At 41.4% G+C, this 27,263-nt stretch overlaps 1 protein-coding gene across 1 annotated transcript in view; it reads right to left on the bottom strand.

Moving 5' to 3' along the window:
- The window catches only part of FOXN3 (forkhead box N3), a 292,978-nt gene extending 267,262 nt beyond the window's left edge, over nt 1–25,716 (bottom strand). The window contains exon 1 of the mRNA XM_067556333.1: nt 25,607–25,716. The gene's annotated coding sequence lies outside the window, so the exon portion shown is untranslated. The remainder of the gene's footprint in view (nt 1–25,606) is intronic.
- Nucleotides 25,717–27,263: the final 1,547 nt, after the last annotated feature.

Genomic DNA, 27,263 nt, shown 5'->3' with positions numbered 1-27,263 from the left:
CAGATCAGTGCGGGCATTTAGGGCCCTGATCCTACAGTCCTCACTCAGGCAAGCCATCAATTTTCAATAAAGGATGAGTATAAATGTCAGCTTCAGGCCCTAAGTGTGTTAAGGCTAGTAGCATTTTCTGCTACAAATTACCCTCCCCTTCACACAAAAGTCTTAGCAATTGTTTGCATAGTGCTGTGACGTGTCACAGCACTATATAACTATATGTGCTTAGTATTATTATTTATTAGAAATTATTATTCTGATGATTAACACTTAGACATTCCCCACTAATCAGTGGCATTTCCACCACTGGACGCCTGGAGCATTCCCACCCTAAAAAGGAGGGAATGATATCAGCGTACAAATGCACACCAAAATAATAAAATGTATTTTCATCCCAATTGTGCCATAAACAGCTGACAATGTAAAACAGCAGCCTTTCTAGTTGAGAGATATATGTGGGAGCAGCCGCTCAGATGTCCCAGACTGAATGGTGTACTAAATAGTGCACATTCCACTAAAGGGCACCAAATGACAGGTAGTATAGGCTGTCATTGACTAGCCCAGCCTCCACAGCACTGCATGGAAAGTGAACTTAAATAATGAGCCAATATGCAGCTAAGGTGAGTGCTGTGTCCCACCTATGGCTTGGTGTGTGCTACGAAAGCAAAGCATGTCCGAATATGGTTGTCAACAATTATATCAGCTGATCTGGTGCTGAACATGGTTTGTCTGGGTCCACACTAAACCATATATGGCCCCAGGTCAGCTAATACGATAGCTGACGACTGTGTTCAGACAAGTTTAAATTCCAATGAAGACAAGGCATAAAAGGTTTGTGACCTGTAATCTGCTTGGCACTGACCTTCCACTGTACAGTGTCATGTACATTAATGTCAATATATAAATTATTAATGCTAATGAAGTGAAAGTACCTGAATGTAGTATCCACTTCCTACCTTACCCTACATAAGAACTGTAGGAAGTTTGAAGATTTGGTGTCACATACTCTCGCCCCCTATTCAGTCACTTTTCGCCACTCACGTGGTGAGAAGGTGCAGAATGCAGCCCTATCTAGCCCACTGACAATTCCCCGTGTGTGGAGGAGCTCTCAGTTGCTGCAAAGCAGAATACCAGGCTCCTACACCAGTTGCTCCCCATATCATAGGTGCTCTGTAGGGTTGTGGCGGGACAGAGTGAACATGCATTCTGCTGAATTTTAAATGGTGGGTGGGCCCTTGGGGACTATGGCCAGCTGGTATAAATCAGAGCAGCTGCTAGGTTGCTCTAATTTATTTCAAGGCATGTGCTGGAGCATCCTGAGAATCAGATGGCTTTAACTAGCTCTCTAACTGGCCTGCTGTCTCTCTTTTGTGAGTAGATCTTAGCACAAGAGAGAAATAAATAAGGGCCAAGATTCTAACTGCTTGTTCTTAAGAACTGGACACTACATTTAAATTGAAAAAACACATCTCTTACAAATGCAGAAAACAACCTTTGTTTGGGCTGGTCAGACCAGGCATGTTTCCAAGGGGATAGGGATCTGACTGTACATCTATTCTATACTACTTCCTGAAAGCCAGTCCAGAGAGTACCATTGACAGCAGCTTCATAGGAGTTTGTGTGTTCACCCCCAGGTGAGTAACAGGCTCAGCTTGAATAGATGGCTGGAACTCGGAATTCTAAAGTTGTGCTGTTCAAATATATATCACACACACATGCTCACACATGGTCCCCTGCCTTGTCCGATTTAGGAATGGTGGATAATTTAACTGCTTTATCCTTGAAAAAAATCCAGATAATCTGGAGATTAAACTGAAAAGACTCTTCCTGAGAAATTGCTTTCTGTAATACATAGTCAACAGAAATATATATATAGCTTCTATTGCTCCCTGAGGAAAGACAAATAGCCCAGTTGCCCTTGGAAGATTCTAATGAAAACACTAAGAAAATGCTTAATCACTTGATGCTCAGCCTTCTTTGAGCCACTTCAAAATGAATCTTTCTTCCCTTTCTTCCATTCAGCAGAAATAACATGTAAGAGTACAATGTCTGAGTCAAAATTCAGGCCTTTTGCAACTTTTGGATGCAGACAGGAGTACAAGCAGCATCAATGAGCCCCCGCATCCTGATCTAGCCACCCAACTACGGCCCTATGCTAAATCCCAGTGCAGATTATTCTAGTCAGACAATCCTATCGGAGATAAAGAATGGCCCAACGGTTAGGGTGCTAGCCTGAGATCCAGGGTTCAATTCCCTGCTTCAGCACACACTTCCTGTGGGAGACTGGGCAAGACAGTTACAGCTAGATTTTCAAAGGCATTAGGTACGTAAAAGTGCAGATAGGCCCCTACTGGGCTTTTCAAAAGCACCTAAACGAGTTAGGCACCAATCTAGAATGGAAATCATTGGCTGTTAGGGGCCTATCCTGTTTATTAGGTGCTTCTGTAAATCCCAGTAGGAGGCTATCTGCCCTTTTAGGCACATAAATACCTTTCAAAGTTTAGTCTCTCTGTCCTTCAGTTCCCCAGCTGTAAAATGGGGAGGATTGTACTGTCCTACCTCACAAAAGTATTGAGATAATAAATACATTAAAGACCATGAGGTGCTCAGATATCACAGGGGCCACTGTAGGCAGGAAGTCCAGCTATCTCCAGTGGCTGCACTTAAATAGTCCATTCTAGGGATATCGCTGATTTCAGAGATATTACTTATACTTAAAATGGGCAATACCGGTAGGCCTGGGAACAGGCCTAGAACCAGAATGAACGGAAGTGTGACCACTGTGCATCTCCCACCCAGCCTTAGTGACTAAAAGTATCAATAAAGAGAAAATTGGAACAATAACAACATTCAGTAGGTCAAAAGCCCCAATTTGTTTGGAGAGAAGGCAAATTTACCAGAGGCCAAGTGGTCTATCCTGACCTGCTCACACAACAGTGCTTTAACGTAACGAGAAATGAGGCAAAGGGCACTGTCAAAATCTGAAAAGCCACCACTTTGTCCTCCTTCAAATCACCCGTTAAAATCTATCTTTGACATGACGCCTGCAAACAACTGCCACCTGATGATGGCTATCTTGGTGGTAAGCTGGGACTACAGTTCATTATACATGTTCTGTTTCTTGTTACATCTTCCTCTCCCCTTCCCCTCTCCCCCCCATCCACATTTTTGTGTCTGTTTCTTTCATTTGTTGCATCTTGTCATTGGCCTAAGACGTGAGCTTTCTAGGCAGGGACCATGTTATTTATGTGTTTGTACAGCAGCTAGCACAGTGGGACCCTGGACCTTGATTTAGGTCCATAGATGCTACTATAATACTAAGCATAGGTATAGGCAATTCAACTCAAAAGTGTGAAAACAGCTCTCTCTGTCTAGCCAAAAACAAACAAACAAAAAACCATCTGAAAAAAACCTAAGCGCATTACTCATTGCTAAGTATTTCTTCCAGAAACATAACATAATGGCTATTTCCTGGCCAGTAGATTTCTTGGGGGCTGTTAGAAACTGATGATTAGTAACACAGAAATCCTGCCAGCAAAAATCAGCAAGAAACTCCTTTAAGCATACCCATATACACATTAGAACTTGAGTATTTTACCTTCTCCTCCAAAGCCAATTGTTTCTGTCAAGCTTACCCTTTTATTACTGCCACGTATCCTTTTAAGACTAGCTAATCAGAAAAACCCACAGAGGTATTTAATCTGGCTTTTTTTTTTTTTTTTTTAAACCCACCTAATGTTTTGGTTTGTAACTGCTGCCAACTCATGCTGAGAGGAAATTTAGTACTGTCAGCATTTAATTATTATTTTATCACAGATTTCTTTACCTTGCTACAGTGAAGCAATAGCTAGACAAAAAAGTGCACCAGTGAACAGCTTTTTAAACCATGAGACAGTGTCCTCATTATTTAGCTGCATTGAAAATTACCAGTGTAGGACACAAAATACCTCATTCTACCATAAATTTTGTTGGGTCATATTCTCCTCTGTTGCACCTGTGCTACCCCATTGTAGTCAGCAGGTCAAATCCAAAGGTGATGTGAACGGGGTGCAAGTTACATGTCAGTGGGTAGGTGTGAGCAAACCTCTTAACATTGAAGCCTGCCCATGTGTGACACAAGTCATCAAAATATGTGACAAATGACCAAAATATGGAAGACCTGGGTTTTGCTGCACATTGTGCCACATAAATAACAAATACGATTCTTTTTTTAAAGAACCTAATTTTACAACTTGTAACAGGATAATGATGACTATGTATGTTGGTCTGTTACAGATTGCAAGATGGGTTTATTTGGTTTACACTGTGTAAAAAAAATCCTTAAAAACAGGTTTTATTCTTAAAAAAAAAAAACCATTCTGATCTGTTGTTTATAGCACAACACACAACATAAAGATATTCCACATTCTGGTCATCTGGAGCCAAGACAAGTGGCTTGGTGGGATCTTTACCCAGGCTGCAGAGGAGTGAAAAGATCTATCCCTGGGCTTCTCATACAGGGGGAGATTTAGGGTGGGCGGGGTAGTCCCTGCTTAGGCCACCTCTCAAAACAATTAATGAAGCCCTGAATTAAAGCAACCCCTCCATAAAATTCATGCTGTGCCCCGTCCCTCCTCCCCCCCACTTCGTGCCAGACCTTCCCCAGACCTTATGCATGGTGCCTTTCATCCTTCCTCTCCCCACAATGAGTGTAAGATCCCTTCCCTCTCCCCCCCGACCCCGAGCCTGAAGTGGAGCAGCCCGGCCAGGCAGCCCCTCAATTCCGTATTTTGTGGGACATTGTATAGTTGTTGTGGGATGCAGGACAAAGGATCCAGTTGGGATTGTCCTGCAATTTGTGGGATGGTTGGTCATCCTAGTGAGGATAGGAGTCTAAACTGGTGTCATTCACACAATGAGGCGGTTGGAAGGTTGGGAAAAAGCTTTAAACTAAGTTACAACTTTTCAGATTCTCTTAGGATCACCTCTGCATAACAATAATAATTATCTGAATATAGCCCACTAGCTTTACATCGTGTATGTGAGTAGAATAGCACCATTGTTAATGAAGCATCTAAACCAATCAATTAAAAACAAAGAGCCAAATTCTGATCTCTTTTACACAAGTGTCAACCAAAGGAGTTACTCTCAGTTGACACCACTGTGACGGAGAGCAGAATTTGGCAGAATTACAGTAGTGTAGCTTTCAGATACAACTTTACAGAATTAATGACTTAAAACACGTTGGCTTTTACAATGTGATGATAAGACATGTTAACCACATCTGGCTTTCTTATGCACTTCTAATAAGCCTAGCACCATAATGTCTAATCATAAAATCATAGGGTTAGAAGGGACCGCTAGGGTCATCCATTCTAACCCCCTGCCAAGATGCAGGATTTGTTGTGTCTAAAATCTTTTAGTCAATTTCTTATAGAAAGCCATTATATGTTGGCAAGATACCATTCTGGGATATCTAATGAAGGTGCCGAGCTCTACTTAAAAGCAGTAACACCAGCATAGTATAGGGTCCTATTACATCAATGTTCTGACAATGAATTTCCTACCATTCCCTGTAAATTAAGATTTAGGATTACTACTTTACAGAAATTACATGGTGAACCCTTCAAAATCTTCTGAAAGTGGTCAATCAATACCCAGGAAGAATGATATTTCTTGCTATTGTAGCAAAACTAAAAGCCAAAAGTAAACCAGGCCTCAGTATCCCATTTATCTAGGGTTGGTGGCATCACGTGTCTTTGACCACTGTTCCTAGTTACATGGTTTCTTTTCATAATTAATGCGGGAAGAGAAAGTAGAAGCACTTGTTCACTACAAATGTGAGAAGAAGATACTTAAGGTCATTTCCCAGGCTGCAAGGCAAAGAAGATCTGTGCATTTGAAGAATTGAGAGCCAAATTACAAATTTTAACCTGTCAGAATTTGCATCCTGTTTAGGTCCGAGAGGATGCCTCGCTCCCGATCACTTTTCTCAGTGAAGGAGTCAGCAGAAAGTGAGTTACAGATCTTATTTTGAGGTTTGAGATCTTAAGGTTTGAGAAAGAACAACTTGCCATAGATCCCCAGTTCACCGAGGAAGAAAGAGAATGTTTACTCCTCATGGTTCATGAACTTTAAAGGTAGGGAGAGCCTCTGTGTGCAGAGACAGAAAAGCCTAAGCAGGCAGCGGCCCCTAAATCCAGGAGATGGAGATAAGATGGTGTATAGACTAGGCCCAGTAAGGCTGGGTTGTAACCTTGGCCCCATGGCGGGGTGGGGGGAGGTAAGTGTTTTGCTGTGGTTTCTAGGACTTGGCGAACACTCTGACACTCTGGGACTCATGGGAAGTGATGGTTGAAATGTTGGCATTATATTAAGCTACTGAGAGGAATATTTTGGTTGGTTTAGGAAAAATTTTGCTCCCTGGGGGGTTGTAATGAATGTGCTTGCAGAATGCCCTGGTGGATTCCCTCCCCCTCCCCCAAGAGGGGTATGAGTAACCCTGGAGGCCACCTTCCAAGGAAAAAAAAAGGCTTTTTTCTTTCTGGAGTGCGTGTCGGGGATAGGGGGATAATGTCATAGCTGTGCCTTGTGGATACTCAGCCCAGCTCCCTGGATCTGAGCAGGTGAGTCCACTCCAGCCAGTTAAAGGGGTCTGGGCTATACAGAGAACTATAACGGCTGCTAGTGAGCAGGAAGGTTTATCAGGACAGAATGTGCCTGGAGAGGGAAAGCCATTGGTAGGCCCCCTGGAGCAGGGTCAGGTGCTGAAGGAGACAGCCCTGAGGATGTGGTCCCACAGAGCTGGTCAGAACTGGGAAGCTGCCAAAGGTCCACGAGGGGGCGTGGGTGCAAACCTGCAAGGGAGGACTGAGCTAAAAGACTGTTTTTCTGTTTACTTGCCTCTGTTAAGAAAATAAACTTCCTTGAAAGAGTCTGGGTGTGGCGGCATATGTTTTGGAGCTGTGGAGAAGCCCTGCTTGGTGACAGGGAGGAGAGAGAATAGTACATTCAAACAACAGGAATGGAACCATCTGAGGGAAGCTGCATTCGGTGAAACTTATAGGTTCCCTGGCCCTGAAGAAAGGGCTCTGTCAGAGAAAACTCCGGTGAGTGTCCAGCTAGGGATCTGATAGGGAAATGGAACTGGGTACTCAATGAGGGCTCCTCACAATTCAACTGCATGAAATGGCAGAATCCTGCAGGGGATTGCAAGGGTGCAGGCGGATAAATTTACCTCTAGGAGTGGAGGGAGTACCTCCAGGTACAGCCTTTACTTAAACAGCTACTAGGATAGCGCCAGAAGGTTCCCTCCTACAAACAGGCTTAAAGGGTCTCTTGTTGGACTTGTGTCCACAGGAAGTTCTTTTAAACAAAACCGAGATTTAGCTGTCCAAATGACTCCTGCGGTGAGATATACAAATGTTCTGCTTTATATGTTCTGACCTTTGCATACAATGAAATATACAGTTAAAAAAAACCCATGAGAGCACAGAGGCTAAGAGTCAGGTGACAAATTTTATTTCTATGATGACAAGTCAGTACCCTCTTGCCAGTTGGCAAAATAGAAGCATTGCTCTCCTGTCTAGGAATAAGATACCAAAGAGGTGGTGAATGTTGAGTCACAATACAGACGAAACCTAATTGCTATAGTTAAGGAAGCCGTTATCTCATGTGGCTATTCCAGGCTAATATAAGTCACGCTTCTAGATGTAATTTGGAGAGAAGGGCATATGGTTAAGAAGCCCTGCTTAGTCCTAGTTTTACAGCATAAAAGAGGGAAATAGCTTTGGTCACTGGGAGCATTTGAATGTCATTTTGTTAGGCAGTGCAATGTGTTTGATGAGGCTAGCCAAGGAAATGAGAAGTGCTAACTGATAGTGCCATGATTAGATCAGCCACCTTGGGAAAGGTGCTGAGGCAGAGATATTTCACTAAAATAAGGAGAAACTTGGGAATAGATTTCTGGCAAGTGATCACAAAGTAGATATGTTCTGAATTAGAAATGGATTTTGCAAGCAGATAAAGCCTAACAGATTGCAGGTAATTCAAAATGATACATCATGAGGTCCAACAGAGTGACTATAAAGTTTGAGCTTAGTTTTTTAACATGTAAGCATCCTATATTTAACAAATTTCAAAATATACTTGCTGTGCAACCAATTTTAATTTCCAGAAGTTAAACAATTTTGCGTTAAAACTGCCAACGGAACCAGTTTTCAAAAACAAGCCACATTGTCCTTTGTGCTTCGTATATATTTGATGGGAGAAGAAATGTATTTTTCTACATAGTATTTTCCCATTTAGAATTTCAGTAGCTTCTCCTCCACCCTTCTGAGCCATCTTGCAAGCCACTGTGCTTTGAGGAGCTTATCTGAGCTGGCTCCCTCCAGAGGGAGATAACACAAGGCTAAATTGGGCCAGATAGCCAGAGCTTGGTATCAGAAACAGAGCACCATCACAACAGAAGCTCCAGGAGGCAACTTAGCCCAGAGAACACAGCCACCGCTTTTTCCACTAAAGAGGGCATGAGGCAATCCTCTTCACAGCTGTCCATCTCTGACTTCAATAGAGTTACATCAATTAACATCAGCAGAGAAGTGGGCCAAAAATCTCTCTTTGGGCTGGTGACTGACAAAGGTGAACAAAAATGGTATTTTAAACTTGAAGATGGTCACTATAATAAGAGAGGGTAATTATTAGCAGTGGTAACTAATGCATTGTAATCAGCTCATTACACACATTTTTGTAATCTAAACATTGTTTCTTTCATCAGCAGCTCAGATTGGCTGGTAACCATCGAGGGCTGCTCCATTAGAAGTTTGGTCGTTGTTTTGTCAGAAAGGAGATAAATAGAAAATCAAACTGGCAGCTGTAGCACTAGCTTGTTTATTTACACTCAGAAGTTAGGGCACTGGGATCAGTTATTAGCAGCTAACTGGAAGACTCAGAGCCAAATTCAGATTGGATGTGTAGAGGGTGCCACTCCACTGAAGCCAGTGAGGGCCAGTGAGGGTGTTGTAGTATTTACGGTAGGACATAATCTGGCCCTCTGTCTTTAATGGTATCGGTTACTTGTATATCTGAATTTTACCCAAACTGCTGCAGTCACCAAAAGTTACTTGCAGAAACGAATTAAGCCTGTTCATGACAAAGACCAGTTTCAGTGCTCAGAGCAATATAAATCTATGTAGCAAAATGTACTGTACACAAACACGGATCTATTCTTCCACCAGTTTCAAGGAGACTTGTGTGCATTACTCCTGCAAGCATTAGTGAGAGTTACTCACATAAATCACCCTATACATCAATGGAGAATAGACTCATGAGAGCCTGGATCACTGGGAAACAGCAAAAAAGGGACCCTTTAGATGTTACCAGAATGCAAATAAATATAGATTGTGGGGCAAGGCACATATTTAGGGTGCTTAAGTATGGATTTAGGAGCCTAACTTTAAGCATGCACTTTTGACAATCTTGGCCCCTGAGTTTGGAAATAAAACCAGAAAACTCCAGCTACATACACAGTTCTAAGATCCAGGAGACTCCCTCAAAATTATGTTCAGTTTAAAAATAAAACCAAATAAACCCTATCCACAGATCATGGATCCAATCCTGGTACTTTTATTTGTACAAGTAGGAAGAGCAGGATTTGGCCATTTTTCAACATGAAAGTGGTTTTACAATTATTCCCTAGTCTCCTTTCCTGTTGTGCTGATAGTGCTGTGTGACAGTGAGAAAGGAATGCTGAACATGTGGAAACCAAAAGTGGTTGTTCAAGTAACAACAATAATCTATGTAAACTCTCAGGATTCCTGCGCCCCATGTTCATGCGCCTTTTAGTAGACAACATGAACAAGTATAAAGTATGTGAAAATGATGTATTGGAAGAGAGTGAAATTCACCTGAGTGCAGAAGGCCTACAAAAGGCTCTCTACCCCACTTCAGGTGTCTTGCACAGGCCCTCTACAGTTAGGTGAATTTCATCCTAAATGTCTTACTTAGATTGTAAAATCTTTGAGGCAGGAACCGTTTTAGCTTCTATGTTTGTACAGCACCTAGCACGCTTGGGTCCTGGTCCATGACTGGGCTCCTAGATATGACCACAACACAAATAATATAATAATAATAGCAACTATAATAATGACAACAAATACTACTACCACCACCACCACCACCAGTACGATGCTTCAAGTCAGATGACACCCAAAGTCAAAAGAGATTGAAAATTACATTACAAAAAGAGAAGAATATTTTTTATTGCCATTAGTGCCTTTCATCCTGCAGGATCTCGAAGTGATTCCCAAACAATATACATGTTGCACCATGGAAATGCATCCATGTTTGGGCTGGGAGGCAAGCAACACAACAGAATGGGAAGGAGAAGACATGGCTCAAGGAAACCATCTTTAATGGCCACACAGTGCAGACAGACTTTGAATGCTAGGGTTTCATGGAATAAAATTACTGGACAAGACTGATTTTATTATTTCTAGACCCTGCCTAATAAATGGGTGCAGAGTATCATCATAGTGAGTATTGTTAATAATGGCCCTTTCACATAGTCCTCTAGCAGATGGTGATGATGTTTTTCTAGTAAGGTCTTTCCAAATAGCACAATGGAATTATTCACGTGAGGAAGGTCTACAGGAGTTCAGGGCTTAAGTAATAGCAACTTGGTCTGTGTCCTCTTCATAACATCCCTTTACATTTTCTTGTATCATTGTCTTCATCTGGGTTGCAAAAGTGTAAATGAGACAGAATTCGATCTGGTAGTTGGAAATTAGTTAAAACTTGTGGTGGTGATGGGGTTTTATGACAGCATCACTGACCAGCTCACTCAGAACTGGACTAAGATCACTTACTCAGTTCACACATCCCCTTTAACAGCCCTACTGATACAAGAGTGTAGAACCACCAAGCAAGCTTCAGTCCCTCAGGTCTGACAGACAGTATCTATTACTTTCTGGACTGAAGCCAAATGATTGACCCATGAGAGGTGACATTTAAGATATTTTAACCGAAAAGTACGGTAGGTTTTTTTCTTTGCAATTTGTTTTGTTAGCAAAAAGCTCCAGACACGCAAGAAAATGTGTCCTCTCATTCTCCCCAGTCCAAGGAAAAGATTCAGAACCCTGAGGTAGTACAAAAGAGGGTGGAGGATTCAGTAGATCCCAATCTGCTTGGACTATACTTGCCACACTTGACTGCAATGGCTAGGAAAAAGCAGACTCCCTTTCACTCTTCCAAGGCACAGATCATTTCCATAATGTCACCAGCACCCATGAGCTCAGAAAGCAACAGTCACTAAGGACCAGCTAGCAGCACGCCACGTAGGCATCTTCTGTTTGGCTGAGCTGGGCAGAAATGGAGCAGGAATGGAATGAAGGATGAGTGCTGACCAGTTGTATACAAACCAGCAGATAGCTCCCAGTGCATAAGAGGCAAGTGGGAAGTGAGCGGGTAGAAGGGCTAGAAGATGCAGGCCCCGGAATTATGGGATGGCATTGGTGGACTATCCAAATAACTGGCTTTTTTTCAGTCCACATTCTGTAACTCTGAGGTGTTAAAAAGGGACACTGTCAAAATTATGTATGGTAAAAAAGAAATGCTTTACCTGTCACGAATGGCACCTTAAATGATTGAACTGGAAAGGGTTTTAAAAATACAATTTACTTTTCCCTTTTGATGCTGTTTGTTTTCTTTATTCATTTCCCTTATTCTGTAGCAGCGCAGTCAGTCTCACTTTTGTTCAGTCATTTTCACTTTCAGGTCTTCGTGCAGTACCCCAATGGGTTTGCAGTCATGCCAGGCAAATGTTGATATGTTTATCAACTGATTCCATTGTAATGGTAAATAAATAAATACAAAGAATGGAAACTTTTCTATTAGGCTTACCTTTCAAAAATTTAAATTTGGGGCCAAATTTATTTGCAGTGCCCCTATTCTTTTACATGTTTTTTTCTCTATCTGTGTATTACCATTTGCTTACAAGAGGCAATAGCAAGCCACTTACCCACTAATTGGGAGAGGCACAGTTCAAAGCTACTAGAAGTTCATACTTCTTATGGAGCTGTTAAATATAGTGCTGAAGAGAAAGTAAACTGATTGTACCACTCAAGCATTATCCTCTTCTGGGTAATGACCAGCAACCAACTCTTCTTTAATATGCTCTTCTACCATGAGACACACTTAAGATGGCTGCTGTCATCCTGTAATTTTCAAGGTAGGTTTTTAGAGTGGACTACTCACTTTGTGTAAAACTGCACAGAATATTAATACATAATGTGTCCCAACATCACGGGTTAATTTGTTAAGGTGAGCTCTTTTTCCCTCTTGAATGAATTGAAGGCAGGAAAAGGTTCAGGCTTGATGGTCATGCAGAATGAAGTCTTCTGTTTAACCACAGAGCAAATTAAAAGACAAGCAATAGCTGTCCAATCTTCCCCTACACCACCCTGGCCACAGGCCTCAACCTTGTTCATAGATTCAGAGTTTAAGGCCAGAAGGGACCATTAGATCATCTAATCGGATTTGTATATCACAGGCCATGGAGTTACACCCAGTTCCCCCTGTACTGAACTCAATAACTTGGGTTTGGCTAAAGCATACCTCCAGAAAGGCTTCCAATCTTGATCTGAAGACCTCAAGAGATGGAGAATCCACAACTTCCCTTGGTAGTTTGTTCCAACAACCCCACTGTTAAAAACGTGTGCCTAATTTCACATTTCAACTTGTCTGGATTCAACTTCCACCTACCGGTTCTTAGTATGCCTTTCTCTGCTTGAGTAAAGAGCTCTTCAGTACCCGCTCTTTTGTCCGATGAAGGTATTTATCTACTGTAACCAAGTCACCTCTCAATCCTCTTTTTGATAACCTAAACAGATCGAGCTCTTTAAGTCTCTCACTATTAGGCATTTTCTTCGGCTCTCATATAATTTTTGTGGCTCTTTTCTGCATCCTCTCCAATTTTTCAACCTCCTTTTTAAAATGTGGACACCAGAACTGGAGGTAGTATTCTAGTGTTGGTTTCACCAGTGCCATATGCAGAGGTAAACACCTCCCTAACCCTGCTCACTACATCCAAAGACCGCATTAATCCTTTTTGCCATAGCAGAGACTGGGAACTCATGTTGAGTTACCTGTCCACTATGAACCCTAAACTTTTCAGAGTAACTGCTTTCCAGTTCTGAAATAGTTCATAGCAGTGGTTCTCAACCTGTCCACCCAATCAACACACAGCTGTGGCCCATGTGACATCCTCAGGGCCATACAAGTAGTGTATATATTGGGTGGATGCGGCCCACACAACACGCTGTCCATAATGATAAATAGATTGAGAACTGCTGGTTCAGAGGGTAGAGATCAATCTCCACACTTATTCAGTTATTGGATTTCCTGCTTAGACTACAAAATAGGGCTCCACTTAATACCAACTTAGTAATTATAAAGACAATGTGGACATTTATCTGCCAGAAAATGAACTGAAACCCACTAAACTTATTTCAGATAGGCTACCAAACATCTATCAAACGGCAATGATTTTTAACCAATACCAGCCTGGGCTGGATTTAAACCAGCAATCTAGATGTTCTATATCCCACTAAGTCTCCTATAATGTTACATTTAAGAAAACCCTCTGATGTCCCTGCACCTGTTTGAAGTTCTTTAGCAATAATCTGACTTTGAATTCCTCTGACTCAAAGCTGAGCATTTCCAGTCACACAGCTGACAGCTAGATAGGTAGACGAGCAGATGTCGCCGTTGCCATCAGTATTATACTTCAGGCATCTGGCAGGTTATAATACTTTGCAGAGTGAAAATAGGCAAACCACACCAACATATAACAATGCCTCCCTTAGTAGCATAAATACAAGGGCACAATTCAGATCTGAATTCCACCCGTGTGAATCAAGGCTAACTCAATTGAAGCCAAAGGAATTAAATTCAGAGAAGTCAGACCAGAATCAGGCCCTATAAGGCCACCACAAAATTCCGTCAATGAAGTTACACCAGGGATGAATTGGGCCCGATGCATTTAAGTCCTAAAGCTTGCGCCAGACACAGCAGTCATTTCCATAGTAACACATTAAATCAAAAATTGTTCAGTTCTGTAAGAAAATTTAAGCTGGAAAAGGAGAGAGACATAGTGAAAACAGTTTGAGAGTTACAAAAAAATACAAAAAGTTCAATCACACCTCGATAATATTAACTGTACTGAAGTCTCTAGTCACATCCAGACCTTAAAAACATTCCACAGTCACAGCTTTGCTTCTATGGAAAAATAACAAGCAGAGCTCTGCATAAGGACAGTCACAGCAGCACCATGCAGCATACATTAGTAATGTGGCTGTAACCATCCCCAGGACATTAAAATCTGCTGCACTATAACATTAGGCTACTTTGCAACAACAGCCAACATAAAAATTTAGACAGGAGAGTAAAGCTGGGATTTATTTCTAGCTTAGCTTTTCAAAGTTTACTAGTTGTAGAGATGATTATTCATGGCTCACGCCTCTCGACAAGCTGATGTCAGTCTATTTATCTTACAAACTTTAAATATTAGATACATTTGTATGGCTCTTTCCAGCTTGACATTTGTCCTCCCTTGGCTCTCCTGGTTCACCTTCCTACTCTCTGGCCACTCCTTCATTGTCTGCCAGTGTGTCCTCCTCTATCACTCAATCCTTGGCCCACTTCTCTTTTCTCATCTCACTGTATTTTATCCACTCACACAACTTCAGCTACCATCTCTATGGTGATGATAAATCTACCTCCCCAACCCCACTTCATCCACTCCCATATCTCAGCTTGTCTTGCTGACATCTCCTGGATGTCTCCTCCAGTTAAACTCAATGTAACAAACTGAACTCCTGAGCTTTCCTCCCAAACTCTCTCCAATCCCCGATTCACTCTTACTGTTGAATAAACCATCATCTTCCCTGTCACTCAGGCCTGTAATCTAGGGGTCATCTTCTCTTTCCTTTCATTCACACTTCACATCCAGGGCATTTCCAAATCTTGCTGCTTTTTGCCACACACAGAGGGCCACATCCTATTCTGGTATAAATCATTGTAACATCATTGACTTCAATGGAGCTATGCCAGTTTACACCAGCTGAGGATCTGGCCTACTATGTCTGGGATTTAAACTTTTTTTAATCTTCCTCCCGGTTAAAACCCGCATCCAGGCTCTCATCTTCTCCCATCTTTATTATTGTAAGCTCCTGATCTCTGGCCTCCCTGACACCAGCATCGCCCACTCCAGCGCACACAAGACACACCCAACTTCCTTGCTTGTTCTGACCACATCACATCTTTGAATCTCCCTGGCTTTGTCTTCTCCAGCACCTCCAGTTCAAATTTCTTGTAATCTCCTTTTAAGTCCTCCACTGCCTTTGTCTTCTGACACTTAATATTTTTTGGTTGGGCAGTGGTTTTCTACCTTTTTTCATTTGTGGACGCCTAAAATATTTCAAATGGAGGTGCGGATCCTTCTGGAAATCTTAGACATAGTCTGCGAACCTCCTGAGGTCCGTGGACCTCAGGTTGAAAACCACTGTTCTATGGTAACAACCACCTTTCACGGACACCTTAATCATAATCTGTGGATCCCAGGGGTCCACAAACCATAGGTTGAAAACCACTGGGCTAGGGAGTTTGCCTTCCTAAATGTTTGGAAAGTCCCAGGCACATTCTGGGCACTATCAGCAGCTGAATAAATAAATAAATAAATAAATAATGAATTACATATTACTCCAAAAGACTATTTTACATTTTAAAAAGAAAGGAAAGTCACTGTAAAAGTTCAAAGTCTGATTTCATATTGGGGTGCAGATACAAAGAATCTGTTTAAAAACCAGGTGTGAACTTGCATGCTCAGTTACCATGATAGCCAGTCAAGAGTTGCACAATCCGGGCACAGAAGCACATGCAGTCATGGTAAATGTACATGAAGATTAGGCAAGCATTTTAGCCCCGGTATAAATCAGCACTGAAATCAGCAAGGATACAATGGTGTGAAAATGACATAAGAGACATCAGAATTAACCCCGCATTCTTTATACAGCCAGGTCCTTAGTGTTACTTCGCAAAGTCAAGGAGGTCAAGGACACTTAACTATTCCCTTTATTTTGTGAGTTTCAGCCTGACCCTTACTGCTACCTTAGTGTTTTTATTAAGTGCATTTCCTTTTCTTAAAAAACAAAAATCCAAACAAAAAATACCCCTGCATGTTTTATTTAATCTAATCTAAACAACTCCCCTAGGTCCAAAAAGTAAAATAGTGGCTGCATTTAGGGCCTTCCACACCTACAGGGATGTGTGTGTGTGAGAAGCAGAATTAGGCCCCTAATGAGCAGATTAAGCAGTTAGCCATATGCACAATGCTACAATGATAAAATGTTAATGGAGTGAAAAGTATATTAGTGAATTATTAAAATATGGTTTCTCTCTGTAAAGCATGGAGCTAGAAAAACCTAGTAAAGATAATGTTAACAAATAGGATTGAGATATTTGAAACCCTTCCCAAAAAGCTCTACAAAACCCAGTGTTAAAATTAACATATTAAGCAGTTTCTTGATAACTTATAGAGATGAGCCTGCTCTAAAACCGAGATCCAAACATCCCTTTGGGAAAGCTGGGACCCTCGTTTGGGCCCATCCCTAATAATTACTAATGCTCCCTTTCAGTGCAGCCAGCAGTGAAATTCACAGTGGGATGATGCTACCAAGAGAAATAACGTACAATGAGGCTCCCTGGGAATGGATCAGGCTGAGAAGGCTGCATACACTGGCTGCGCTGGAAGCTGACATATCCAGGGGAAAGGTTGGCCACTGTGCAAAGCCAAGCATAAAAGGAAACAGCGCCATACCAGGGAGTCACAAAACTGCCTAGGGCATGGAGAACTCAAGATATGAGGCAGGGCCAATGCAGAAATAAGGTTATTGCTTGGTTCTGTAGCAGCAGGATCAAGGTTCTCCAGGAAGGCAAAAAAAAAAAAAGAGTGGCTACTAGTATTCTACAGTACAAGAAGCAGTTTACAATAAAGCTAATGTCTTTCTGAGTTACTTTCTAAAGTTTAGCTCGTATTGTCTTGTTCTGAAACCCCATTTGTTAAAAAGTCTAGTATATTTTCTTTTAAGCCATGATATGTATCCCAGATGACATGAATAGGATATGGAGGCATATTTACGACTGGTAAGTATTGTGCAATTAGGTTCAAGCTGAGGGACCCAGCACAATCTGAGCAGCAGCAGAGTCCCGGTATCCCCAATGTCCTAATGCAGGGGGTGCCTTCCTTCCTGGCTGATGGATCCCAGGAGGGAATACATTTTAAAGAACCCAGGAACCGGAATCCCTCTGCCTGTGCAATGAAGCACAGTCAGAGAAAGGAGACGGAGCCTTAGCTGCTAAAAGATTACCTAAACAGCAAACTGATTTGGGGGAAAGGCAGGAGCTTCCCCACCACAGCCATTGGAGCAGAACCACTCCACATGCACTTACAGAATAGAGGCTCCTGTCCCAATTAAAGGTAAGACCATCTAATGGTGGAACTTTCACGAGGTCAGCTGACCTAGTTGGAGCAGAATAATAAATAAAATCACCCCCATCATCTATATTTCTCTTTCCATCCACAGATCTCAACGCTCTTACAAATTATTTATTTATTTATATTACTGTAGCACCTAGGAGTCCTCGTCACGGACCAGGACCCATTGTGCTAAGCTCTGTTCATGCACAGACCAAAATGGTGGTATCTGCTCCAGAGAGCTTCCAATCTAAATATAAGACAAGAGACAACAGATGGATAGACAGGCTGGTGGGGGAATAAAAGGAAACAATTAGACAACATTGGTCAGCATGATAGGCAGTGGTGTCAGCACACCAGCAGCCTAACAATTCTCACATTTTTTTCTAGGTATCATAGAAGAGTTCAAAGGCAGGTTTTGAAGAAGGATAAGCATTAGTTTTGAGGATGTTTCTGAGGGGCTCTTTCTAAGCATGAAGGGCAGCATGAGAGAAAGCACGAAGGTGCTTGTGTGAAAATTTAACAATTGGGCAATGGAGGCTGGCATCATGGGCAGACTAGAGGCAGGAGTCGACATCTTGATAGCAAGTGAGGTATGATGCGTAGGGTGAGGAGAGGCTCTGAAGGGCCTTGGAAGTGAAGACAGGCAGCGTATGTTTTAAGTGATAGAGAAGGGGGAACCAAAGGAGGCATGACAGGGTCAAAGCGACAGGCTAGAAAAATGATCTTCACAGCAGCACTCTGAATGCGTATGAACAGGGCATGGTTGCATTTGTCAAGGCCAGAAAAAAGGATGCCGTAATCATCAAGACATGAGATGATGAGAGACATCAAGCTTTGTTATTCCCATTTTACACAGGGGGAAACTAAAGCACAGATATAATAATATCTAGTTCTTATATAGTACTTTTCAGCAATACATCTCAAAGCAACAGTTTACATAGAAGGTAAGTATCATTATCCCCAGAATGGGGAAGTGACTTGCCAAAGGCCATAGAGTCAAAGAGAAAACTGGGAAAGGATCCAGGTCTCCTGTCTCTGAGTCTGATGGCCCTTCCATCTCAGAGCCTGGGAAGAATAACTCATGAGATTTTGGCACAATCAATCTGAACCTGAACTCTAGAGTGGATTCAGCCTTGAACTTGAAACCACAGCCTAGACCTACTCTGGATCTGAATGCTTGGCTCATGTCTAGTAATAATCTGGAGCTCCATTATTAATGTCAATCCACTAGCTGCCTGTTTATACCATGCTCATAACCATCCAGCACATTTAGCTTTGTATTTTAGGTTGAATGTTTCTTTTATTATAAAAAATTGTTAAGGCATCAGTGAGTATTTAGCATCTCTGTGAACAGACTGATAATGAATATGAACTAAGGCACCTGTATAAGTGGGGATTTCAAAAGTGCAGAGCACCCAGTAGATTCCATGGAAGTGGCTGGGAAGTGCTGCGTAATCTCAGCACTTTTGAAAAATCAGGCCACGTATTTAGGTGCCTAAATATGGTTCTCTGAGTCTACCTTTAAGCACTCAGTTTTGGAAATCTGGTGTTTGTTTGTTTCAGAGACATATAGTAGCATCACTGTGGCCTTTCTGGACATCACAGAGGAAAACAATCAGTTTACACTCCCAAGAAAGATTATTATATTACTCACATAGCATCATAGACTGGTGTGGCTCCGATAAATAACAGGTTCTCTGTCATGAGGAACTTACAATTTGATGGCCCCATCCTGCAAACACAACCCTAGTGCCTACTACGATGAGCAGCCCAGCAGAAGCCAATAAGACTATTCACAGTTTTATGTGCTCTACGAGGGAGTATGTTTTTTGCAGGATTGGGCCGTAGGTTAGGACAAGCGCAAACAAAAGGAGGCAACAAAACATGGCAGGGACTGTCCTTTTGCTCTGTGTTTGTAGAACACCTAGCACAATGGTGTCCTGGTCCATGACCGATGTTGCAAAGTGCTACTGTAATACAAATAACAATATTAACAGAAGGGCAGGAGAAAAGGATAGAAAAGAAGGCAATTGTATTACAGCATGTGGTCACTTGGGGGCTAATACATGCATCTAGACAGCATCAATGAAGTTTGGGACAAGATTTTCAAAAACAGCTAGTGATTTTGGGTGTTTCAGTTCCTGGGAGCCCAACCTGAGATACCTGAAAAGGATCCTGCTTCTCAGAATGTTTCAGATTGCGCTCCAAAATCAACGACTGCATTCACTTTTGAAAATTGTGATAATTATTTTCACATTTAAATTAGATGTTGTTTTACTTTATATCATGGTATAAACTTTCTTTTATTCTTTTTATTCTTATGAAGGAGACTAGATTTTGGAACCTATTTAAGGAGCTGTCAGGAGGGCCAGTAACGAGCCAAATATTCATTCATTGCACGTATTTTAAAATCCTGGTCAAAGTTTTCTCTGATTGTGTTATGCTTAGGGTCATAAACTGGCAAATTCAAATACAAGGCATGACAGTCTCCTTCTACTTACTGTTTAGTACAGTACTGTGTTTCTAGGTAGTATGTAAGTTCTGGCAACATCCTCCATCAGGATTTACGCTTATGCCAAAACATCTTCTAATCCAGCAATTAATACTTGAATTTTGTTAGTGTACTAGATTGTTTCTTATAAGCTTATGTAACTGTTCTGTGTCAATCAGAAAGTTCAGCTTTTTTACAATGCGCAAATACTCCTTGTTAGCTGATAGCTGAAAATCATGTGTTTTTCTGCATGTGCCTTTAATAGTTAAAGACCTGAACCCAAACCATGGATCTGAATGCTTTCTCCATTGCCCCAAACTCCATTGCCCTCCAATGCAGGGTTGGGTTAGAATCCAAACCTATGGCTGAATCTCAGCTTCACCATTGGGATCTCAACTTCTAATCTGGGATCCCAATAACTGCAAACTCGGAGGAGGCTCAGAAAAGGAACTGGTCCTGAATTTTTGGTACCTCCAGTTGTTTTCTCTTGGTGTGGTTTTCTTCTCCAATTACATTTTAAATTGGAATATTGGGTGGGACCATTCTCCCTCTCTCTCTCTCTGGTCCAATGACTAGCTAAATATTTATCCACAATGGAAGAGTCATTGGGCCAGAGAGAGAGCACAAATGGGAATAACTGTAATTCAATGGTTAGAGCACCCACCTGAGAGGTGGGAGACACCTCGTCTGATACCTCTGCTCCCATCACTCATTATTTATCCACCATGGAATAGCTTCAGCAGGGGAGATTGAAGGAGTCCCACAGCTCAGTCATGGGAGCACTACCCAGAGAGGGGTAGGAGACACCTGTTCAAATCCTTTCTTCCCCCTCTGGCCAAAAGAGGGGAATTGAACTTGGGTCTCCCCCATCTCAGGTAAGTGTTCTACTCAGCCTGCTAACAGTGGCCACCACCCCCTCACTTCCATCCAGATTTTGAATGGGTCCCCAGCTAGCAGGTGGCCTCTGAGCGTGCCTACCAGCTCAGGACCCAGATGCAACTTAGACAGCAGAATGCCTATCTTCGCCTGGTTTGTGAATTGCTCTGGAACTAGGCGTCCAGATGCCTGGAATGAGGCAGCCATGCACATGCTCAGAAGCAGTAACACAGGGGCCTAGGGAAGTTTACCTGCAAAAATGTAGGCACCTAAACCCGGTGCCTGCAGGGTTTGGCAGGAGTTTTGTAGACAGCAGCAGAGCCAAGACTGGGAGGTAGGTGCCTAAATCTGAGACAGTCTGAGTTCTATTCCCAGCTCTGCCACTGAGTTACTTTGTAACAGTGGACTAGGAAATGGAGATAATGCCTCACAACTGTGTTGTGAGTATTAATATTTGTAAAGTGGTTTGTGATCCATGTGTGAAAGGTGGATTAGAAATGCAAAGGACTATTAGTACAATAATTCATGTGCAATTTTATGTCCTCAGAAACTTGTCTTTATATGAGAAAAAATATTTGTGCATGGAAACTGGCTATTCAGGAAATTAGTTACCCAATTTGCACATGCAAATACCATTTCTGCATGCAGATGGGCAATTTATGCATGCAGTTTTACAGTCCATTTTTTAAAAGGGGGAGCAGGATGGAGGAAATGTGAATTGACAAAACCAAATATAATTTTGCTTCCCACTGTATCTTGCATTTCACATGTCAAAAAGTACTGATAAGTGGTTGGTGCAATAACACTTTTCGAAACTAAACTGATCAGAGATAAATACTGTTACACAAACATTAAGGACCATGAAGAATGAAGGCTGAATCTAGAAAGCAACTAACTAATCCAGTTCATTTCCTTCAGTTTGTAAAAACAAGTAACTGACATATTTCCTGCCAATGAACGTTCCTGCAGATAAGAAAGCTCCTGACAACAGGAAATTCTTTGCTAGAAGAGAGAACACTTTTGCCATTAAGCCTCACATTCTTCATTTAAGTTCCAAATCAATTAAAAGCAACATCTGGATAATTAAATGTGAGCTGGATAAAACTATGCAATTATCCAATTCTCAAGGACTTTTCTAAAGTGTACACGAACCAATATTTTCATGAGAAGCAGACATGCTTCAGTTCTAGAACACTTGGAGGCTGATTCTTATTTGTACTCAGGCCATTGTAAACCACTCTGGCAGCATAAAGGGGTGTTCAAGTGGGAGTACATTACACTTACATTGATTTAAACTTTGGCACCTGTGCACTGCTCTGGCCTGAATGTAAATGAGAGTTAGCCCTTTGTTTTTCAGAGAGTAAGGGGTCAGTCCTGGAAGGTGCAACATGCATCCTGCAGGATTCTGAGCACCTTCAGATCAGCATCAACTCAGATCTGGCCCTAAAGCTATAAGAAGTGCTCAGCAGTCAGCTAGTTTTTCTTAAAATGCCATGAAATATGCAAATAAAGAGAAAACAAAGGTCAGACTAGTCATTCTGGAAGCTTGCAAAACTGATGATTTATATTGAGGGTGAAGCATTCAAGTGCTTTACACTAACCATTTGGTAAGGATAACACTGCTAAATGAGGATCTAAGGGAACCCCAAAATTAAATACTTCAGAGCAAATGTAATAAATACTCAAAGACGTTCTTCTGTCAGAAACATTTGAGATCAGCATCAGCTACCCAAGGGGAAGGCGGGGAAAGAATCAACCCCTCCCAAAAGTCTTTCCTGTGAGTTTGCTGTGGAAGATTCCAGTTAAGGTTTTAAAAGCAAAATGGTGCTTCCCTCTCAGACACAAGACACTTTTAAAAAGTCCAGCAAAGTAAAACTTGAATTAACCATAATAATAACTGCAGCTGTTTATTATCAGTCTTTATTTTCCCCATGCTGTATTCACTGCTCATACAGTATGTTTTTCTTTCATGTCCCAGTTGTCACCTTCACAATGTTTCTGAAGCAAATAGAGGCTCCAATAGAAACTTTTACTTAATGTTAATAGCTGACACTTATTCATTCAAGGATTTTTCCCCAAGATATGAAGGAGATTTGTGACATTTCCTTAGCATTCAAGTTTAAATAATAAAATTTGAACATATTTTGGTAATTAATGACAACAAAGTGGGCCTAATTAATCTGTTATATCTCCTTTGGTAGCCAGGGGAGCTACACAAGGAATTAATTTGGCTCAGTAGCAGGATTAAAATAATAGTCATCCACATACTTCTTTTTCCTCAGCTCTTCTTGTCTTAGCCCTTTCGCAGTATGGAACTGGAAACTTCAGCAGAAGCATCTCCTGGGCCCAATGCCGCAGGCCTTGCTCAGGCAACACTCCCACTGAAATTGGTGGGAGTTTTGCAAGAGCGAGGACTGCAGGTTGATTCCCTTTGCCCTTTCAAAAGTGTAAAATGAAACACAGATATGACATATGGAAGACGGGCCAGTTTTTGTTGTAAAATGACCTTGATTTGATAGGCACGTTCTCAGGTTTCAACAGATGCTGTGGGAAAGGCAGCAGAAGCCAACATGTTCTGCAGGCATTTCTGATGACATGCAGGCTTTTTTTTTAATAAATGGGGGGTAGTCTTCTCAGTTTCCATGACAACAATGTCTCCACTTGTCTGTTATTAGATACCATCCACTTCCTGTGTCTAAATTTTTAAGCCAATCAGAAAAGTGTTTATAGATTTTACAGCTCCTGGGACAGTCCCTCTTTTACAAGAGAGCTACTTTAATGACACGTACACGTAACGCTTAGGCTGCAAACGTTAGAAGGCCTTATATTTTCAGCTGCAAAGAGATTACATTTTACACTGTGTGCTGGCTAATGCCTTGGATACTGTGACAGAAAACAGGGTTTTGCTGCCGAATTCATTGTGCTCCTAACAGTTAAGATTTTTTAATACTGCAGAAACTCAGTTTCATTGTTTATTCATTTCTACTTTTGCTTTACCCTGTCACAGTTTAAATATTTTGTTCATGAAAAATTCTAATTTAATTATTGTATTGAGAGATGCAGATACCTCCTACCCACCCAAGAAACAGGTTGGTGTGACATAAATGACACTAAAGCATAACACTGTTTGTTGCAATTAAAGTTTCAGTCAACTGAATTGTGTATACCACAATATTGCAGTTACAAATAGAATTTTACAGAAATCTTTTGCTAATACAAAACAACAGCTGATCACAGTCTAACAAGTATGTTGCGGGAGGAGGGTAAAGGCTTATTTGATCAAGGGAGTAATCATATATCTTATATGATATCTTATATCTTATATATATATAAGAAATAAATCCAAGAAAAAGTCCAGCTAAGTTAGAAGTCAATATTATAGAAAGGCAGGCAAGGGGAAGCTAATCTGAAAATAGGAAAATACCTCTCTCAGTAGCTTTGACAAATCACTCTTAACACAACTGATGAATCATTTTGAGAGAGAGAGAGAGAGAAAGAGAGAGTGTGTGTGTAAAATTCGCATATCCAAATTGTAAAGTATGAACTGGGCTTCTCTGTAAAATAGTGATCTAAAAACCAGTGAAACACAGGAACAAAAGAAACATAACAGGCTGTCTGTCTAAGATTAGCAAAATGAATGTTCATGTCAATGAACTGGAAGCACACTGACTATGACAATCTCCACATGGAAGCTGGCAATAGCCTATTCCTTTCAGATTAGATGCATTTTAAAATTATTATAATCATCCACCCCAACAGCTCTCAAATGCATTTTCCGAAGCACAGCTTGTGTTTGAGAAGTTCCAACACTCAGCCTATTCAAATTAAAATGAAACAAAACACCCTGCAATTTAAGGGTCCAATCCTGTGATGTGTCAGTGCCATTAATCCAGTGAAGTCAGGGGAAGGTAATCAGTGTTTCACAGGAGGTGCTCAGCATCCTGGCAAGATTTGGCCCTAGAGTGCAGGGGGGAAAATGTTTATTTTCCAAAAATATCTTTCCATACTGTGAGCAAAAAGTGGAGAAAATTCCTAGAAACTCTGGGCTGGCAGTTTCCCCCTCCCCCCAGATATTATTAGTTCCTAATTTAGATTTTTTTTTAAAAAATTCAGAATCGCTGATTGATCTGAAGCTTGATCTAAATTGCAACCACAGATCTGAAAATTTGGTTAAAACAACAGAGCTGAGGGACCATCAATAATGTTAACTACTAAAACCAGCACAACTGCAAAATTAGGAGGACCCTGTCTTGCAAGTCCTGGAAGTGAATGGGAGTTTTGCCTGAATAAAGACTGTTTGGGATCTTGAACACATTTGCCATTTGTAACTAAGTCTCAATGTATCCTAGAAAGCTGTTAACAAACACATCAATTACCTGATTAGATCAAGCAAGTTCTGCTTTTCCACAACAAATGAAGCAAAAAGATTTAGCAATTCAATGCCTGCAAAAAGTTTTTTTGTTTCTTTGTTTGTTTTATATGAACTTACTTTTGGAACTAAACTAATCTGGATGAGGTTCCTGACCATCCTACATCCTTTTACTGTTTCAGCTGAATTCAGTAGGTACCTTTAGAAACAGATGGAATTTTTTTTCCATGGGTGGGGAGGGAACAAAACCTCAAAATCAAAGTGTGCACCAATGCAGCTGCCTGAACATTTATAGGCTCCTAATGACAATGCTAAACCCTGAGTCAAAGATTAAAAGACAGGAAATAAGAACAATTTTAGTTACCTTTTAATCTTTGTTTTTTGCTCTTGCTTCCCTCTGCATTAGTTGCTGCTGCAGGTATGTTATATTCTCACAGTTAATCCTTTCATTCTGGTTTTGTTCAATATTTGGAATGATCCCTATACACAGAATGCAGCCATAACCCAGACTCCATGCTCACTGAGCTATCCTTGTGTCAGAGGTACTGCTAAAAGCACAGAAATAAGGAAACTTTCTGCTGGGTCCTAGTGCTCAACTATAAAAAAGAGTCCCACAAACTGGGACTTTATTGTAGAATAAAGATCATGTTCATTTTTCTGAGTCACTTGCTAGCCCTCAGTGGGAAACATGGTCATGTAAGCACTGCCTGCTTTATGTCTTCTGAAACACTGAAAATTATGTTGGAGACTGACCTAGAGCTGATCTGACTCTGACTAGCCCAGACTTTGAGCTAGAGAGCAGAGTGTGAACCCAAATCTAAATCCAGATCTGAATTTTACTATCTAATAGGCCAAAACAAAATCTGGGATTTGAACCAAGGCAAACTTTATAGAAAGTTCAGAATAGGAACCTGGAGTCAGATCTGAGTTTTGGAGCTTGGGCCTGTCTCTGCCATTCACCTATTACAAAATCAGAGCCAAATTCTGTTATAATTGCCCCACAGTTCCATAGTAGCTCCTGTGTGTCACATCCAGGTGTGCAGAACTCTGCATTTTTGGCTGGAGGGAGGAGGTCAGGTCTAAGAGTAGAGGGCCAGGGCTACAGAGAGACTTTATGTATCACACCCAGAGAGATTTTCCCAAACAGGATAATGCTAACAGGGCCAGCAGTATCTTAAACAGGGTTCCACTCTGCACACTCAACCCCACACTTCAGAGGGATCGTTTTCCCAAGAATGAGTAGGAAATCAATGGGAGCACGGCCCCTAAGTGAGGGAGCTATGTTTCTATGGGGGGGGAATTGGTGACCAGGGAGTAGCAGCAACTGGGCCTCTGTGCAAATTTGCCTTCTTCCTCCCACTAAGGAATACTACACCTTACATTTAATAACTAGTTGAAAGCAATAAGGTTTAAATTATAAAGTTTCATATCAAGTTCACCAGGTCTCGTGCAGATAATGCAGTCTCCCCAGGTTGAAATACATACAGTTCCAACAGTTCCATTCTGTATTTCAAGACAGGGTCCATTCTTAATTCCCTGAAGCCTAGTCATGACACAAAACAGCCCTTGTTGTTCTAATTCCCAGCCTCCCAAGAGTTCTCAGTTCCTTTTCCACTGCAGTCTCAGTCAGTCTGTGTTAGTTCCTGAATCCCGCAGTTTCTGTGTGTCCTGAGTGCTTTATATCCTCTGTCCAAAAATAAAGGGGATTTACTCAAAAGGTAGTTCGGATTGGTGCTGAACAGTCCTTGTTCCCAGTTCATGAAGTGTGTACCTTTCACCATCATTTTGACCAGGAAACGCTTTCTAGTTCAGTTGTGTTTAAGTTTTATCTGATTTTAAAACCAAAGGCATAAAGAACTAATACTATTATGATTATTTATTTATTGGTATTGTTTGGTAGCCCCAAGGAACCCCAATCAAGGACCCGAGTCCCATTGTGCTAGGTGCTGTACAGACACATAATAGAGAAGACTGCCCCTGCCCTAGAGAGCTTACTGTTTAGTTGCCAGACAGGATATGAC

The sequence above is a fragment of the Emydura macquarii genome, unplaced genomic scaffold (assembly GCF_026122565.2).
Source record: "Emydura macquarii macquarii isolate MOO-44397 ecotype Brisbane River unplaced genomic scaffold, CSIRO-AGI_Emac_v2 contig_1713, whole genome shotgun sequence".
NCBI classification, from domain to species: domain Eukaryota; kingdom Metazoa; phylum Chordata; order Testudines; family Chelidae; genus Emydura; species Emydura macquarii.
Note: the sequence above shows the minus strand (reverse complement) of the source record. Positions and strands in the feature narration are given on the sequence as shown.